Here is a 12,832-nt window from a genome sequence, read left to right on the forward strand (position 1 = left end):
CAGTATCTGCTTGCATTAGCATAAAAAGTATAGGAAATACAGTAAAACAAGTCTAAAGAAAGGCTTTACAGCAGTAAAGTGATTATGTTTGCAACTTTTGCTCTTAACCACTTGCGAATGAGCACTTGGTGACTGCCAGAAATCCTTTGTACAAACCACAAAGTGATGATGCAGTTGACAGCGATGTAGTGATTTCTTTGCACGATTAAAATATTAAATTTTTAATAATGATTTGTTTGTTTAGGCTATAGGCACTGCCAACTATTAGTCTGTGTTACCCTCAAATAAATGACGGGGGCTTGAAAAGTGTTGAGGGGCCCCTTTTAGCCACTATGCTTGCTGCCTGAAGACACATGCACCCTTCTTTCTGTGCTTGGAATGGTGCTTACATCAATTCCTTTCCCCTTTTCTTCATTAAAAAAAATAACACATACAGCAGTTACTTTGCACTAGACAATCACTGCAACTGAAGCAGTTCAGATCTTTGTGAGCTTTTTTTCACACTATTGCAACACACAGAAATGGCTTTAAAAAATATTAAATAAAACTATGTTTTCCAATAAATAGAGGTAACTAACATACATAACATGGCCTCACAATGTAGAGCACCATATTTTTAAGAGGTTTAACCATGTCACACAAATACACAACACACACACACACACACACAACACAAAATCACAGCTGTGACAATTTCACATCATATGTCCTGCCTTATAAATAATATACAGGTTATCAAACGAGAAAAAATTTAAGAAAGTTTTACCACATTCATTGTACTAAGATGTTAATACAACTGGCCTACATATTATTGAGAATGTACAGGATCTGCATACCAAAATGCAGTGGACTCATTTTTATCCTTTTTTATATTATTAACTCATACTTAATGATTTTAATTGCACCATTTAAACCAAGACTATATAAATCTGCTAATTTAATATAGCTTATTATTGTATCATTAATTTTTAGACATTATCTTTTCAACTGTAGTAAATGTTAAACCATTATAGAACAGATTTTTAATTCAGCTGGCTGTAAAAGTTTTCCTTCAATTGGTCCCCCATCACGGCACTGAAAATGACACCAGTTTAGCAGTAAATTTGAATAGACTCTCAGTAAACAGAAATCTGTTAAACTGAACTACTGCTTAAACGGAACTGTTTCCTCTGCAATGCTTGGTTTCGGGCTTGTATTCTACACCAATGTTCACCCCTCAGTAAACGAAACACCTGTTAAATGGAATATATTTTCGCGGTCCTTTCAGGTTTCGTTTACTGAGTCTACTTTATATCAGAAGCTTTAAATGTAGCGAAGTAGCATAGGCTAAGATTCTTTAAAAATGATCTTTTTGTTGTCCTACTGAAAACAATTCAAGCGTCTTCATTCAATTCTGCATTCATTTATTTACCGAATTCTCAGAAATTTGTAGGCAATATTTTGTCCATTTTCAACATTTATTCCAAATCAAAAAGGTGCAAGCACTAGGAATGCAAGTAAACCATTTGTATGAGTGAGCATTTAACTGCCACCCTATGCATATTTGTTTCAGGGTAAATTTCTCTAGGGAATGCTTCAGCACTTAATAGAAAACTTGCATTTTGAAAGCAAACTGGCATTTCCTGAAATATATGAATGTATGTTATGAATTCTATATTTTTTAATGTTGCTGGTCCAGCACACTGCATTCTGCTGGAAGCTGCCTGTAAGGATAAGTACACTTCAAAGTTACAGCATAGAATGGAAAAAATTACTTAGAATCAGGTGATAAAATCAAGTGAACAAAGCATAACTACTCTCGTGTTCCAACATATTTTCCTATTTCACTCCAAAATAACCATTCTGCATGATGCAAAAAGAACAGTTATTTACAGTATATACAGAGCAAATGAAAATGATCAGAAACTCATCTTTAAAATGGCACACAATCTCATTTGTGCAAAAATAAAGGTGTGAAGAAATCATGTCAGCAGCTTTGTTCATTACTACAACCATTACCCCTCAGCTGATGCTGTCAATCTTTTGGATAAATTGGGGTTCGTGTTTTCTGGAACATTGTAGCCCAAATGAAACAGACAAGGTCATCATCCACATTAAGTTGGCATATAAAGTCTTTGGAACACACTGGGAAGTTGCAATTTTTTTTTCTATTCATGCAGAGAGAAACAGTGACTAGCTGCTGACATTATCCAAACACAATCCAAACACATGTAAATTTTTTAGCATAAGAAAAATAAATGCTCAGCAACAATCCTCATAACAGTAGCTGTACATTAACCAGCTACTATGCTGTACCACTTGCTGCAAGCACACAGACTTTTGGAGTCGTAACATACAACTGGCACACTCACAAACATGGCTGCCAAAAACATCATCTCGGGGGTGTTCACCTGCAAGTCAAGTTCTGCCGCAACACAGCACAGACATCACCTCGGCCTGTGGTGGTGTAAGACAGGATAAACCCAGATGTACAGGGGGCACAATGATGCAGTTTGTTCCTTGGCCTCAACAATGAGCTGTGCAGTTTAGATTTACTTCTTGGCACTTTTCAGATGCAATGCTCAGCCAACCCAATCGTCCAAAATTACATGAAAAACAACAAATGAAAAGGTGTACACCATCAGGTCCAGCACCACATCAGACACAAGCTGCAAGCAGGCCGTGGTGCTTGATGAGGCCTTTGGGGAAACACCACAAAGAACCAAAGCTGTAGCCAGGAAAGCAAGCGGTGCAGATGTAGAACGTACAGACCACTGTGAAATGCTGGGCTGCGGAGATGTAAGGTGAGACACAATCAGCCAAACACTTACTAAAGTTATGACAAAAAGCAAAATACTACATTTCCCAACCCTGTATAGACACTGAAATGCCAAGTGCAAGGGCAAAGAGGGCAGACTTGACTTTAAAATTTCAAGAACATATACATACAGAAGTGCATGTTGGCAGAAGCACATTATTTTTTGTTAAGGCTTAAACCTGAGGACGCACCTTTTATATATACATTTAATTGCTGATGAGTTTTTCTTGGATGCCAGACACACAAGCCACTCAAAATAGTGGCAAGCAGCAGATTGTGATCACAGTTGCCATTTTCTGTGACAATGCTATTGGTGCTTTAGGCTGCTTAAAGAGCTTGATTGGTTTATTAAAAAAAAAAAAACGCTACCCAGTATTTTGTGGTGGTGTCGTAAGAGAGCAGTGAATACAATAACATTTTGTCTCCTTTGAATACTGTACTTACTCACATAATAAACGCCCCCCAACTACAGTCGTCAGAATTTGGATTTTTCTTTTCCTTGCGTAATAAACGCACCCCTCACATTCGTCCACTGCAGTCCCGCTAACTGACACCTAGTGCCTCCTAGCCCATTGGGTCTTTTATTTTATTATTATGCCGATTTCCCTTCCCCTCGGCCACCTCAGCTAACTCTCCCCCCCCCTCACTCGCTGCCACGCACCGTATAGTTTTTCTTTCTATCTGTGTGCGGCACGTCCCAGTCTTTTTAAAATATCTATGCACCACAGCGGGCTTCACAAACGGCGCAAGTGTAGAGACATCGCGGCTGAAAAGCACACAGTGAGTGACGGTGATGAAACTTCTCGCGTCAACTGACGGTCCCTTCGTGTAAATACGAAACTTAAAGGCCCAACTACATGTACACAGTTTTCGAGCGACGACGACAGCATTTACTGTCGCTATGGCTGTCGCGAAGGGCCATTTTTCGCCATCGCTTCGCAGGTTTCTGGAAAACCAGAAAGAAATGACTTGTCACCTGGAAAAGATCGTGAATATTTCGCAACATGGTCCCTGATTCTCGCTTTGGTTGAAAGGGTTACAAACGAGGCGGCTGTCATATTTTGCATTAATCTTGTTATCGGTGATCTGTTAGGATGCTTTGGTGGTAGCTTGCTGCAATGTTGGTTGCTTGCTACAATGTCAACGTTGTCATCACGGTATTCGTGCAAGACTACCACGAAGTTGGCTGAGTGCGTCGTGGAGTCGTTGCGCATGCTTCTGGGTGTCCCTTGATATCACAGTAGATACTACTGTTTCAGTCAAAAGATTGAAAAAAAAAAAAATAGCCATGAAATGTTTTTGTGACGTGCATGGGCAGCGTGGGAATAGCTTGCAGAAGATGGTACCTTCAACCACTGGAGATGAGTGAAGTGCTGAGTGACGCAAATTTTTTTAAAGACGATGATCTTTCTTGGGGACCTTCGACGCAAAAGTTTTGGCCTGTATGTCTGTCTGTCTGTACATTTGTATGTTTGTCCACTCTCACCCTTAACGGCAGCGGGTACTTGAAACGGCCGACCCCATCTGCAGCGCCCACCAAAGTTGCTCAAGGTTCAGCATTCATACTTGTGCAAGTGTGAATTAAAAATCACTTATTGCGCACGTCTGGGGCACCATTACAACCATTCTGCATGTGCGTCTTTTACTAGAAAAGGCATACTTAAGTAATCTTACCTAAGTAATTCTTTCATGCTTTAGCCGAAAGAATAAAACTGACCCTTAGTGAAAACCATGTTTGCTGGTGTTTTTCCCCCCCCGTGCGAAGAAGGAACTTTTACCCTTTTGTTCAGCCCACTCGAAAACCGTGAAGAGGGGCATTGCAATGCATTCCTTGGGGTCCGCACTCGGGAAGTCGTCTCCGCATTCTTATCAGGTCTAGTTTTAATGCACAATTAGACCGTTTGAAGGTCGCTGGGTTCCCTCGCTCGATTTTGTATGCCGTTGTGGAATGCCTTCAGCAGGAGGTAAAAAAAAGGCCCGGCTGAAGCACAAAAGAATCAAGAACGGCCGGAGGTGGTACTTTATATTCATAAGGTTTCACACAGCCTAAAAAAAGGTGGCGAGTCGGCATGGTGTACCGCTGGTGTTCACCGCCCCAAACAAACTGGTGAAGTTGTGCCCTCGGATCAATGGAAGTCATGCTCAAGAGCCGAAAGGCTGCAAAAAGAAGCATGCGCGGCCGTTCATGAAGTGTGCCATTGGAGTGGTTTATGAAATTCCCCTATCCGACGGAAATAGCTATGTCGGCCACACGGGGCGCAGCGTCAATGGTCGAGAGAGGGAACACGCTCTCACGGTAAATAATAAAAATGGTGCGCATTTGAGCGCTCATGTTACAGCTTGTGGATGCACACCAGACCTCACGAAGATTAGGATCCTGGGAAGAAGTACAAACAAGTTAGCACAGGAAATTTGGGAGGCATATCACATAAAGAAACGGGGTAATAAGTGTGTTAGCGAAACGTCACTAAACCTGTATAAGACAGAAACACATTATCTAGAGAGCATGTGTCCCATAGTGGGATTAAGTAAGAGAAGGGCTGATCATGTTGTGCCTGTGTTGATGAAGAGTGGGTTTATAGTAACCTGTTTCATCAAGCAATAAACAGTTGTAAGTGAGCGCCCGTGATATCTATATTTGTTTCTTTCTGTGTGTGGTTGTTTGTTCGGCGCGACGTTGAACGAGAGAGAAACTAAGAGTGCAATGATCACCTTCTGTGGCCCGACTCTACCGCGTTTCGTGTATTACTGCGGAGGAGAATCGGCGTGCCACCCATACCGAGCCACAGTGCAAGTGCGCAAGATCTGCTGCAGCAAGGGTCACAGCACAGATGTATGCCCCCAACCAGATGCTCGCGCCTGTCGCATATGCGAAACGAGAGACCCGATCGACGGACATGTGTGCGTGCCACGCCAAAGTGTGCCTCGTGCGGAAGGAAACACGTCACAGGTGACCGCAGCTGTACACAGAGACTCAAGCAGCCGAAAGCGACTGCCAGGAAACCAAAGAGTGCCCCCAGTCCTAAGCGTAAGGAGTTACGCTGGTTTTCATCAGAAGAAGAGGAAACAGAGCTTTGCAGCGACAGAAAGCCACTTTCGACAAGCAGACACAGCACCCACAGCACGCCACGAGGGAAACTCAGCGCGCACCGCCTCCAAGTCTCCATCTCCATGCAAACCAAGATCGAAAATATGTGGGGTTTAACGTCCCAAAACCACCATACGATTATGAGAGATGCCGTAGTGGAGGGCTCCGGAAATTTCGACCACCTGGGATTCTTTAACGTGCACCCAAATCTGAACACACGAGCCTACAACAATTCCGCCTGCTTCGGAAATGCAGCCGCCGCAGCCAGGATTCGATCCCGCGACCTGCGGGTCAGCAGCCGAGTACCTCAGCCATTAAACCACCGCGGCAGGGCGCACAAACCAAGACCGAGGTCAAGGTCCAGGAAACGAGCGACAAACCAGCCAAGACAAAAAGCAGCGGAATCACCGACTCCCGTTCGAGCCAGCGCTGGACCTCTGGGGCAGCAGCAGCCTCAAGCTCTACCTACCACTATGCCGGCAAGCTGTACTGATGTCGCATCTCACACGACGACACCAATCCCACACAACGCGAGGAATATCAAAGAAAAATCGCAGAAAATAAGCAACTTAAATATAGTTTTTCAGCACTACAGACAGAGATAGCAGCACTCAAGCAACTTTTTGCTAATAGAACAATCAACCAGAGCCCACAAAACCAACAGACACAAATGAAAGCTACGGCCACACAACCACCTACTTCCAAGCCGCAAAATGTAGAGGGACAGCTGCAAGACATAGGAACCCAACTCCAACTTCTGTTTGCGGAGCTGGGAAATCTTCAGAAATACGTCGACGACTCCATCAAAGCAGTAAAAAAACCAAGGAAACGGGAAAGCTCAAGCTCTGGAGGCTGCAGCCCTAAGGTATCAGCAACGACTCACACGGATACATTTGAGAGCCCCTATGATAGTTAGACACATTACATGCCACCACGAAAGTCTAGAGTTATGGCAGTGGAACTGCTGTTCCCTGCACAACAAAGCATTTGTGCTAACACAGTTTGTGCAAGCCGCTACAATTGCACCTGAACGCATATGTTTGCAAAAGAACAAAAACACCAAAACGCTCAATATTGGTATACACACTCCACACAAACACAAGCAATACGGGGACGGCTATTTTGGTTCAAAAGGATCTTGTTGTTAGCGTAGAAACTGTACAAGGGGTAGACATACCCCATAAATAGCAACAGTATGGTGTGTTAAGAGAGGTCATCCAAAAAACATTGTCGTGAATATCTACAGCTCACCTCGAGAATGGATGGCGGACTTCACACCAATTATCTATCATGCTATAAACGGCACAAAACGAGGTGACAGAGTCATACTGCTTGGTGTAATGCCTGGCCTACAGAGTTGGGCTACAAAAGAGATACAGTCAAATCAAAGGAAGCAGCTTGCTCAAGGCAGCGCAGACTCACGATCTAGTCCTCGTCATGCAGCCAGACTCTCCCACAAGACTGAGAAACAGCGTGGCTAGAGACACCGCTCCTGACCTAAGTTTTGTAAGTGATGAACGAGGAGTCACTTGGATGAACCTAGACGAAACACTGGGGAGCGACCATTACATCCTCAGAATCTCTATACAAACAGAAAGAATAAGAAAACCGACCGGTACTGTATATCTGATAGATCGGAGGAAGTTTAGGGAATGCCAGACTGATACTCAGGACCTCAGCACGATAAAAGACTGTATGACTTATATACGAGAGGCCGAAGACCAAGCAACTTAACGATTGCAAACAACACCACAAAACCCAGCCATCGACAACCATCTCCTCCACCTATAAGAGGAAAGATGCAGCCTCATAAAAAAAATGGAAGAGGCAGCGGCACAACCGAAAGCTCAGAGAGCACATAGCGCAAATCACGGAGGCAACTAATGCGTACTTGCAAGAGCTGTGTTTTTCTTACTGAAGGAGCTTGTGACGCTCTTTTCGGGGAAATCTAAGCACGAAAAGAACTTGAGCGATTCTTTGTAATGTGCTTACTCCTTCTACCGCATGAAGGGAAAGCATGCTTGCCCTGAGGCGTATACTTAATGACTATGCAGACTTAGACGCGGACCTTCTTCGAGAACCCCAAGACACATACATGCGAAAAAGGACAACACGGACAACTATAACACTTTATATGGGTCGGGCAAACCATGCCCTTGATGAACCAATACCACTCGCAGATGTGTACACTGCAGCGCAATCCTTTAAAAAGAACACTGCTCCTGGACCGGATCCTATCACGAATGCCATGATTAGAAACTTAGCTAGCGGAACACTAGAGCACCTAACAAATTTCTTCAATAACACTATTCGGAAGACAGGATGACCCATACCACCTGAATGGAAGGAGGCAAAAATAAGTTTAATACCTAAGCCTGGAAAACATCCGACCAATATCGTTAACCTCTTGCTTGGGTAAACTTTTCGAGAAGGTCATCCACACAAGATTTGGGAGGTACTTAGAGAAAAACAATCTCCTACCAAATTGCATTTTTGGCTTCAGTCAGGGAATTTCCTCGCAGGACGTCTTCCTTCTCCTTCGTGACGAAGTTCTAAACCTACCACCTGGAAGCATGAACAGAATCCTGCTTGTGTTGGACCTGTAGAAAGATTTCGACAAAATATCTCACGACACTATACTGACGGCCCCACAAGAGATAGGCTGCGGGAAGATAACCTACAACTACGATCAAAGTTTTCTCAACAACGAAACGGCATCCATAGGATTGGGCAATCTAAGAGGAAATAATATTCACATAGCAAATAAAGGCACTCCACAAGGCTCTATACTATCCCCCCTATTATTCAATATTGGTATGCAGAACTTAGCTCTAATGTTGGAAAAAGACAAAGAACTTGGAGTAGCTATATATGCCAACGCCATCACCCTTAGGGTGACGAAAGGATCCTATTACTGCCAAGACACTCTTCAACGAGCAGTCAACACAATCAAGGAATATGCCAAGGCAGGTAGGTATGACATGCGCGCCAGAAAAATCTGAATACATACAAATCCGGCCCAAGAACACCCACCGGACACGCTCCCCAACCTTCAATCTGTAGCTAAATGGGAACCAGATAAAGCAAGTAGTATCAGAGCTCAGGCTGCTGGGAATGCTGATAGAGGAGACAAGTAGCACATCGTTAACGCTAGAAACACTACAAGCACAACGAGGAGCGTAGCAAGACACGTAAAGAGAGTCACTTGCAGTAATGAGAGCATGACCGAAGAAGACACCAGGAGGTTGGTACATGCCTTCATCATTAGTCGCATTACATATCCTCTCCTATATAAACTCACACGCAGATGGGAAGCAGAGCAGGCCAACACACTCATACGCATTGCCTACGAAGCTGCATTGGGCCTCCCACACTGCACTGTCACAGAGCGTTTGGAATGCTTAGGTGTATATAATACATATGACACAAACACGTTACAGCCATATTGATCGTGCAGAAAGAGATTCAACTCGACGATGCAAGGCAGACTATAGCTAAAGAGACTTAACTGCCCCTTGTCACCACAGTTCTGTGGTGAGGAGACGAATCAAATACTCAGAGAAGACAGGGAACACATATATGTTGCCCCTATCCTGAAAAACATGCACCCCAGGGTTAATACCAACCATAGACGAGCAAGGGCGGTGGCCCTGGAACACCTACGAAATGACTCCTGACACTTACTATGCAGACTACAGTCCATACCCGACGAGGCAAAACACATTTGCTGCGGTCGTTACCAACCAAAATGAAGCAATCACGTCGGTGACAATACGTACGAAAAGCACGCCCGTAGCAGAAGCGGCAGCCATAGCCCTAGCCATCCGTGCAGCAGAGTGCAAGAGACAGTCTGCACACGTCCTCACAGATCCCCAAGAGGCTTGCTGACTGTTCCTCAGTGGCGTCCTTCCCAAGAGCATCCTAAGCAAGCTAAGATCCAATCTCCAAGAAGACCACGGCATCACATGGTGCACCGCCCACGCAGGTGTAGGAGGAAACAAACGGGCAGACCGCTTGGCTCGAGCATTAACTTTCCGAGCCTCGGACATGGCGACCCGGGCAGATTACTTCGCACCTACGCTGCCGCGAGATATCTTTGAGAGCCAAAGACTGGCCCAGCAGACGATGGCGCCACCCCACCGTAAACTCACCTGCTGGCAATCCAGGGATTGGAGACGAATACAGATGAACACACACATGCACTCAGCAAAATCCTGCTATCCCAATTTGCTTACCACTGCCCTTGGTGTGGCAACACACTGACACTCCCGCACATCACTTGGAGTAATGGTGATTAAGGTGTAAAACCAAAAAAACATGCATAACGAGATAATGCTGACTAGATCCAACGTGTCTTTCCTCTTTTTGTGTTTTTATTCGTCACCTCTTAAGCACTTAATTTTGTATGTCTGTGAAGGATGTTTATTAATATGCATCAATTAAAAAAAAAACATACAAGCTTCTTTTTAGATATTCTATAGCTCTTGCTTATGAATAAACCATGTATCTGTAAAAACAAACAATTCACTCATCGCTTTATGGTTGCCTTAACAAAATTATGACAATTTTTTTTAGTAGATTTGACCAAAGAAATCAGCAATAAAAAGAAATCAAGCATGGGGGCTTACACTTGGTGAAAATTCGATCCCCAAGGGTGTCATAATTGAAAATTCTATGTATAGATGCTTTTCATGAGCAATTCAAGTACAAATGATTTTGCTTTGAAATAATGCACTGCATTTGCAAAAGGCGTTAGGCTGTAGAAAAATCTGTTGTGGCTATTCATAGCTGCATTGTGAAATGTTTGTCTGATCACAGCAACAAAGCCAGCCAATAAGAGAAATAAATAATAAAGGCCTTTGAGATTCTGAAGAGTGGTGATGGCTGTATTAATAAACATCCTATTTTGCACATCAATTTTTTTTTCTCACACAGGCAGTGTGTAACTGTGCATTACTAACCTCATTAGAGAAAAAAATGTGCAAAAACAATTTCACAGTTTTTTTGGGTGAGTAATAGGTGTCCCAACTAAATTGGATGAAGACATAAAAAATTATCTAGAGCTCCAACAAAAAAGTTACTAGATGCCTATTAGTGGTAGTTGTATAAAAAATAAACAGTCAGCTGAAAATAGCATTTTTCATCAATATGTATTAATAAGGTGCTTAAAATGGTGAAAATTATAATTACTGCTTGAATCACTACCATGGCAATTCAAACGTTGCAGGCTGCCCCAAATACCATCAGAATCAAGCACTTATTTTGTTTTAAAATTTAGGCAATTGCCCAATATTTCATTGTTGTCCCTGTGGAATCCGCTTGTCGGCCAGAAAAGTGCATGATGATTTCCGTAACATGGTAGCACCCCTATCTTCGTTTCAGTTGCAATCTGCTCTTCATGTTATCCCGGCGTACTTCAAAGAACACAGGATTATAGGGTACATTTTTTACAGTGGCGTCTCATGCGGAGAGTGAGGCAGCGGCTGTATTTAGTCATTAATCTCGTTATTGATGATTTGTTTCGATGCTTCGGTGGTAGCTAATTGCTCCAATGTCAACGTTGCCATCGTGAGAGTTTGCCACGAAATCGGCAAAGTGTGTTGCAGCGTTGACGCACTTTGCGCACGCTTCCAGGCAGATGCCACTGCTGCAGTTGCCACAGTGGCATCACAGCTAATACCACTGCCACAGTTGAACAAAAGATAGCAAAAAAAGATACCTACGAAATGTTTATATGGAGTGCGCGGGACAGCTTGCAGAAGATAACGCTATCAAGAACTGAGGATGAGTGAAGTGCAACAAAGAAGCCGATTTCAGAGAGAGTAATTTTTTTTTAATTACCGCAGTTCTTGCTCATCCCGAAAAAGTTTTCGTAGAATTTGTCCCGCATAATGCACCCCCCCCCCCACTTTCATTTCAATTTTTTGGGGAAAAAAAAGTGCATTCATTACACGAGTGTATACATTCATTGATTGGTATTCATTGATTGGTTTGCAGCATAATATAAAAGTTGAAACGTGCTCGAGTGAATGAAGAGTGGTATAACTTGAGCATTAAGTTTCCCATTTCAGAATTTCGAATAATAAAAGCAAGCATAATGTATAGTATGATATGTAGAGAATTATAATTTTAGAAGCTCAAGGACATCACAAAGTGTTTTTCATGTTGCAACAGTGAAATAATGTTTAGCTGCAGAGAAAAAAGATCAACACAAGTGACCAATGGCCAGAGCAGCAAAACTACGACTAGCATTCAAAATGCTTGCTCCAGTATGGGCGGCTTTCCAGCACTCAGATGCACTTCAAAACAGAGATTATGCCCAACACTAGTCAAATACACTCTCAGGAATGAAAGTGATAACCTTTCTTCACTGTAGATGTACATGTTTACAATCAAATCAAGTGAATAGCAGTGGCAGTGCTCAGAATATTACAGATTAAAAAACTAGCCACGCTAAAGGACTACTCGATCAGGAACTCACTTTCGCGCTGAATTTGCTGTAGCTGTACATCGCGGCTTCCAAAAGGCAGAAAGGAAGAAGCATTGTCTGCAAAAAAAGATGTATTCAAAGTTAACACAACATTAAATACACTAAGTAATTTAAAATTAGCAAGATATTGCCATTTTTATTGTTGCACAATCTAGCACAAAAATAGGTAAACGCATAACTGTGTGCTCACATCATGAAACATTTCATACAAAATTATGCATTTGGCCAATGTAAACTAAGATAATTTTGCTGCAACCATTTAAACAGATGATAACAAAGTCTCTAACAGTGTAGTCATGTCAACACGATTCCAAAAGCTTGTGACCAAGCTGGTGTCATGGTAATGAACACACACTGGTGCAATCATTTGGCATTCCTGTTGTTTCTGTGTGGTTTTAATTAATAATTATGATCAGTAACTGCCTTGAGTTTTTAGCAGAATAGCAAGACAACAACA

At 42.8% G+C, this 12,832-nt stretch overlaps 1 long non-coding RNA gene across 1 annotated transcript; it reads right to left on the reverse strand.

Moving 5' to 3' along the window:
• Positions 1 to 2,483: 2,483 nt before the first annotated feature.
• LOC119161567 (uncharacterized) lies at positions 2,484 to 12,435 on the reverse strand. Its single transcript, XR_012887297.1, has 2 exons — positions 12,367 to 12,435; positions 2,484 to 2,768 (listed from the first exon to the last, which is right to left on the reverse strand). It is a non-coding gene; the product is annotated as an uncharacterized LOC119161567 (long non-coding RNA).
• Between the last annotated feature and the right edge of the window lie 397 nt (positions 12,436 to 12,832).

Source organism: Rhipicephalus microplus, chromosome X (assembly GCF_043290135.1).
Source record: "Rhipicephalus microplus isolate Deutch F79 chromosome X, USDA_Rmic, whole genome shotgun sequence".
Classification (NCBI taxonomy): domain Eukaryota; kingdom Metazoa; phylum Arthropoda; class Arachnida; order Ixodida; family Ixodidae; genus Rhipicephalus; species Rhipicephalus microplus.